The sequence below is a fragment of the Nicotiana tomentosiformis genome, chromosome 4, assembly GCF_000390325.3.
Source record: "Nicotiana tomentosiformis chromosome 4, ASM39032v3, whole genome shotgun sequence".
Taxonomy (NCBI): Eukaryota; Viridiplantae; Streptophyta; class Magnoliopsida; order Solanales; family Solanaceae; genus Nicotiana; species Nicotiana tomentosiformis.
In genome coordinates this window covers 77555604-77562734 of record NC_090815.1, presented here as the reverse complement: position 1 = coordinate 77562734, position 7131 = coordinate 77555604, and the positions used below count along the sequence as shown (strand labels likewise).

General features: G+C 33.2%; 1 long non-coding RNA gene across 5 annotated transcripts; it reads right to left on the bottom strand.

Moving 5' to 3' along the window:
* Positions 1 to 1972: 1972 nt before the first annotated feature.
* On the bottom strand, positions 1973 to 6648 carry LOC104086747 (uncharacterized). Of its 5 annotated transcripts, none has more exons than XR_684166.4 (4): positions 5275 to 6648; positions 4126 to 4454; positions 2788 to 2848; positions 1973 to 2654 (listed from the first exon to the last, which is right to left on the bottom strand). It is a non-coding gene; the product is annotated as an uncharacterized lncRNA (long non-coding RNA). The 5 variants fall into 5 exon arrangements; XR_004504402.2 differs by having other exon boundaries at positions 4126 to 6047; positions 6206 to 6648; XR_004504405.2 differs by having other exon boundaries at positions 4126 to 6043; positions 6206 to 6648.
* Positions 6649 to 7131: the final 483 nt, after the last annotated feature.

Sequence of the window (7131 nt, the reverse complement as noted above, 5' to 3'; positions counted from 1 at the left end):
GATGATAGGAATAAGAGTTTGAAAAAGAGAAGACTTCTTTCACGTTAGGGAAGACTCAAACTTCTACGAGGGAAGAAAAACTCCTAATTGCTCTACAGGAGTCATCTTGCACTAGCTAGTGTTCTCTACATGGCTAAACCGGATAATAAAGTAGCAATTCAGTCAAAATTGGCAAACTAGATATTCGCGGGCATTGTATCAAGTTAGTATGACTAAATTGAAATCGGCAAGACCAATTATCTTTACCCAATTTTTCAGCTAAAAATTACGCTAGATGGACCTTTTCTAAATCACTTTTTATATTTTTACCCTATTAAGAAAACTTTTAGGAAAATAGCATCGCGTTTGAATTTTAAAATACGTTCACTAGAATTTTGAAGCATCCCTCAAAATTTTGAAGCACTAAATATTCTAAAGATCGGCAAAATTTTCCACGCGAGAAATTTACAGCACCAGAAATTATGACGATCACCAGAATTTTCAGCCAAAATGCAAAAAGACTGGTGATCCATTAGGATTCGTAGCAAAATCTTGATGATTGCCATAACTATTGAGTGCTTTAAAATTCTGGGAATTGAAAAAATATCCTGGCAAGCGAACTTTAAAATTTTGGTATGGGACATTTCCCCCAAATATCTTTTACAAATAAATCAATAGTAGCACTAAAGTGTCTTATTTTTTTCATTCTTGTGTTGGGCTAACAGCAATTGAGCCAATTGGGCTAGAATTAATTAGGGAAACTTACACAAATATCTCAAATAAGTCTCAACTTATCAACCTCTAACCATTAGTCATAGACTTACCAAAACTAGCCAAGCACATATAAAAATTAAAAAATTAAATAAATAAGGTTCTTTCTCTCAAAGAATCAAATGCAAAAATCTCCTTCCATATTTTTAAGCGTGATTAGCAAAATTAGATGCAAGACGGAAAGGAAATTTCATGGATGAGGTAGCAAATAAGGTGATGAAATACAAAAAAAAAAATACAATATTCCAAAAATCTAAGGAAAAAAGAAACATTTTCAATGGGTATAGTTGAAATTCATTGAAAACATATAGATAGGTCAATATACAAAATTTGAGGAAGATTGGAGGTGATTTGGACTGGTTTTGTATCAAAATTCGTAATTAAATCGAGTTCAAAAAATTCTTCTGCGACACATGTATCAAACATGTATCACGTATGTATCTCACACACAGGTATACATGTGATACAAAATTGATACAAATATAATACATATGTGATACACAAATGATACACGGTGTGATACACATATCATTTTTTTTTTCATTTTCAGTTTTTACTTCGAATTTTCAATTCAAACCACCTCAAAACTTCATCAAATCATTCCAAAACTGAGATTCAAGCTCCTTAAGATGTACCCAATCTATTCTAATAACACTCACTCAAAAGAAAGTAAAAATTTGACCTTTTTTTTGCTACAAATAGCTAATTGGCTAATATTAGTAATATTTTATGAATTGGCCAATTTTTGTAATGAGTACTTATAAATGGACATAGCTGGTAGTTTTCCAATTAATTAAGGCTTTGATATAGTAGGGAGTTTACCAGTTTGCACTTATTTTTTCGGCCTTTATAAGCAAATGTTTTTCTCAGGTCACTATTTAGATTTTGTATCTATTTTAAAATAGAACTTTTAATTTGCTCACAAAATATTAAACTATGGTCTAACGTTTGCAATAACTTATAAAAATTTAAAAAAATTAATCTAATATTTTCTCGTAAGATTTTCAATTTACTTAGAATAATCTTTAGACCATGGTCTAAAAGATCCATCAGCTGCAAAAGAAATAAAAGAATCATCTATTACAGAAAAGGGACAACCTCCTGCGAAATATATGTACTGGATATAAGTAAATGGTAAGGTACCCTCGAAATTGCTTAAGTTTTATAAACAAACAAAGAATGGCAGCTCTTAAAGAACAGAACTTGGAAAAAATTTCAGGGATAAAAACAATCAAGGATTTTATTGATTTGCTGCATACAGTGGATGTATGAAGTTGCACGAAGACATATTTGGCTCCTGGGTAAAACTTCAAGTATCAACAAATTGCAAAAAGTAATTTACATAATTCATTCACATCACAGTAATTACACCAAAAAACAGATTCACAAAACACCTAAGCTGTTATGGTAGGGAAAGGTGACGCAGACCCCTTAAAAGGATCTTTGATTCCTCTCCATAAGGTCCAAAAAATGCAGCTTGGAACAGAAAGTCCAGAAAGTAATAAACATCATTTACATGAATACATCACAATAATTACACCAAAAAACAGATTCATGAGACGACTTGCGGTACAGGTGTTACAGTACCCACAAATTATCTTTGATTCCTCTCCATAGAGTGCAAAAAATACAGCATGGGACAGACTGTTATAGCCATCTAATTGAGATTAAAGTACAATATCAAGCTCGAGATGTTAGAAGGTGCAAAAATCAGTGGGTGCAGAAGCTGCTATTGAATTTGGTTTTCGATTACTGGATTTTTCAGCACTCCCCAATAGCTCCAGCTAATAGACACTTCCTTCAAGCTATAAGACACAACACACTATAAACCAAGAAGGTTTAAGAATATACTCATGGTGTGTCGTGGTAGCCATTCTCATATTTGGAACTGCATAAATTAAGACCTATTGGAAAGTGAGAACAACTTCGAATTTGCATATAACAGAACAAGCAATTATGAGAAAGATGAACAACAATTCTAACTCCCAAAGAAAGGAGCAAAGAAAATATAATCGAGGAAGCAATAACAACAATTACCTGGTGTGACATAATACCGTACTGTGTTTTGGTGCTGAAACTAACTTAACAAAGCAATCTCCTGCACAAAAGAATGGGGGGAAATGCAAATGAATGAAACAAGAACTAATGAAGCATCTCAGTTCCTCAACAAGTCTAGTCCCTAAATCCCTATACTAAATAGGACACTTATAATTGCGATCATGCCACGTTAGCTCTTTCACTTATTATATCCTACTCGGGCATTCCATCAAGCACATAGAGTAGCTGAGATATAGCATTCTTAGAATCCACAAATCCTGTTGACAACCCAAAAAGAGATGGACAAAAAACAAAAAGCATGCACAACTGCCAAGTACTAACAATAGAGTTAAAAAGAAATCATAGAAGGATGGTGCTTCCCATGGTTTCAGGAATAAATTATAGTGATCACAGATTGGATAGTAGGCCAATAGTGAGTCAAACAAAAAAGTCCATATTACCAATCCATGCATACATAGGAAGGGGTGAGCACAAAGATAATGTACTAAACTTGTGCCTAAAGGGGTGAGCACAAAGATAATGTACTAAACTTGTGCCTAAAGGGGTGAGCACAAAGATAATGTACTAAACTTGTGCCTAAAAGGGCTCATTTATAGCTCATCAGAGGTCAATGAACTTATAATGACCAGGGGTCAACAAAACGTAAAGTAGAGCACCGTAAGATTTTGTCTTTATGCATACTCTATATTTTCTTTAGATTTTTCTTCTGTTAGATACTGACAGGGTAAGGGAAAAACCTTGATTATATGGAATGAGTTTCTTGAACTAATTTTCAGATGTTATAAATAATTGACTAGAAACGTTATAAAAACTTATTCAGTAAAAACAGGACATGTTTTACTTTGTGGAGATCATTATTACATTTTATGTAGGAGTTTCCGTCATTATCTGCAAAAAAAAAAATTGACTTTGTGCAAGTGTTCCTATATTGTATTAGAAAAACTACTGTCCCTCCCAAAATAATTACTTGGTTTTGATTTCAAAGGTTAAAACGTGTAATCTTGGTGTGAGCACATCAGACTTAAATTTTTGAGACATTTATACAAAAATACTATAAATCAAAATCTTTTATAGTTTAAAATACTCAAGATATTTGACAGATTATAGTCACAGTAAAAGTTGTTTGATTTCCCAAATTGTAACAGCATATATGAAATAGCATAAGAACAGTATTAAATTGCAAGGAATGTAAGAAAGCTGATATACAATTTAGGAAATATGTCAATGAAAATGGGACAACAACAATTATTTACTCATCACAAAAAGACAGTGATACTAGAGATGAAAGAAAAAGGAAATAAAATTCAAATACTGTACCTTTGTTCCTCTCCATAATTGACATAGTGAACTCCGTGTGAGTCGAAGATGAACAAGTCTATTGGGTTCAAAATTAGATGGACGTGATTTCGAAGGATAGCGATCAAACCAACACAAGTTGTTGGACAAATAATCAACAGAGCCATCAAGGCAACTCACAACATCCATCACATTATCTGTCAGTCATCACGGATCAAAAAGGATCATCACATTATCTATGTGTAACATCTGTTTGATCCATGATGAGTTCATAAAATTTTCATGGCCCTTTGCTAAAGAATAGGTTTTGGGGGACAACGAATCCAGATTGCCTCCATTGCTTTGGCCCCCTGCTTAAAAGATAACAAAGTATAATATCAAATGCAGTACAAGGATCCCTCTACAAAAATAAGTACTTTCACTCCTCGCGATGCCAAATTCCTTTTTACTTTCTTTTAGTTATATTTCTACCCTATAATATCAAGGTTAAACCTTACTATTGCACGAGCAGTTTCTCGAGGAGCGCCATTGGAAAATTTAAGGTACCGTATTGGTTAGGTCCTTTTTTAAGAAAAATGTTGCTCAACAAATGAACTATTTCGCAAGCAATTAATTGCACAATTCTATTTTCTAAAGAACATTTTCTCAGAGGTTCTTTAGAGTCTCAGTCTTTTAAGTTTTTTTATTAAGTGATAGAAGGAATTTGCCTCTCTACCTTCACTAGGTAGGGGTAAGGTTTGCATACACACTACCCTCCCCAGACCCCACATGTGGGAATATACTGGGTTTGTTGTTGTTGTTGTTATTGATAGAAGGAATTCCTAATTAAGACATGACCTATAAATTTGTCATGTACTTTCGTTCTAATTCAATGATAGAATATATGAATGAATGATTATGTACAAAATGTCATACAAATGTGAGGTAAATTCAAAGAATGAAATGGAATAAAACAAGTAGAAACTTGTCTAAATCATGGATTAAAAAAATGTAAAAAATGAAATAAGCAACAGGCAATGAATTTTGCTTTTGCTTCTCCTATTAAAGTAAACCAAAATGATTCATGACAAGAGCGTGAAACTAGAGGAACGGATCATTGAAATGTGTTTTATATACCTTTGGATTGTTAAACAACTTAGAATTGAATAATATAGCATTGTGCCTACTTACCATATTGTGGATCATCACTTCTTCTAAATCTTCAATGCGCCATACTGCTACGTTCAGGATCTTTTGCATATTCACCACATATTTACCCATATCATGTATCAAATCATGCATTCTACTGGGTTTACCAAACCAACCAAGATCCCATGCTAAGTAATCCAATTGGTGTGTGTGATCTATGTCATCAGGCACAAATAGGAACCTTCTTAAAAGGAAGTCTACTTGCTATCATGCACTTCCTTACTGACATTCATCTTTCTCCCTAAACAGTTTACAAAGAAGGGTATTTTGCAACGAGTGCACTCTATGCTTGTATTCTTTTACATCTCCACGGAAACAAGAAGCTTCAAAATAATTAGAGAGCTCATAAAAAATGGCTCGTGCAACTGCCGTCTTCCCTATTCCTCCCATGCCCCAGATACCAATAATTATTTTGAATGTCATCAGTTTCTATCCATAGCAGGATGTAAGCTATACGAATACTTACTGACCATGTTACACCATATAAACTCATCTCAAGCCAATATTATACAAAACAAAAAATAATGTAATAAGTATTAAAGATTCTTTAAATTTTTAATTGATGCATAAATCTCTAAAAGGCTAAACAACTACAAGAAAAGCATAGGATGTAAAGTAAAAGTGCTCAATTGACTAAAACATATTCTCAACTAATACGTACCACCTATCTAGATCTTTCTCTTCCATTGTGCTCTACTTTCGCTATGGATCCCAAGAGATTTGCTAACTCCTATTAAAGCATAGGACGTCTCTGTCTAACATCAAAATAACAATTAATTATTAAATTTTCCCCTCATGTTAGCTCAAAAAAATCAGTTGAGTTAGTGCTGATTTTGTTTAATTAACTCATTTGGAAGTGTTCTAAACATACCAATGGAAACATTATACCAATTAATGTGTTTTTTAAACTCACCGACTGTGAATATCACAGCCTTTTAGATTGGCCACTTGAGTTAAAGCAGTACTCCATCAAAAGGCTTCAGCAAAGCTAGAATCAAAAGTTCATACAAGGTACGTGTAAATGTTTTGCCAGTATCATATTAGAAGGTCGCAAAACATTTACAAGTCACCTGTACGAACTTTTGACAACTAGGAGAAATTTTAGAGACTGAAAAACGGCGATTGAGCTATACGATCGATTTGGTACTTTATGGATCTGGAGAGGATGAAATTGTGCTTGAGTTGTGACGGACTACATATATTGATTCTATACAAGTAACCAGTAAATGTTTTGCTGAGTATCTTCCTCTCTAAAACATCAGTAGGATGAGGGAAGAATGAAGATACTCGAAAAACATTTACAGGTCGTCTGTATAGGGAAATTCTTACATTTCGAGATGATAAGAGACTAGAAAATGGCGATTGAGCGATACCATTGATTTTGCTAGGGTTTGAATATATATATAGACGTGAGCGAGAATGACTATAATACCCTGTAATTCCCTTGCCTAAAATCCACCTTAGTATGTACGCAATAGACAGCTAAAAGTACAAGCCAATGAGGCTACTCAGATTTTCCTATTGATTTAATCGTGTTTCTAGTCTAGTTTTTATTTTTAATAATGGTGGTCGTCTTGTCGAGAAAGTTTCGTTCAGGGAAAATTGTCAGCCTTTAAGAGACTAAATATCTAAAAGTAAATTTATAAAATAAGAAATTAGCTGAAACTTATACTCTACACAAAGTTGAAGATTGTAAATATGTAGGAAAACATTTGAAAAAGGTAATATTTGATTAATTTCTTTATGACTAACAACAGTTGTACGACGATTTGACTTTATTGTAATTGAAAATAACTACCAAAAATCACTTAAATCTTATCCTTTTTGCTCTTTTTTTTT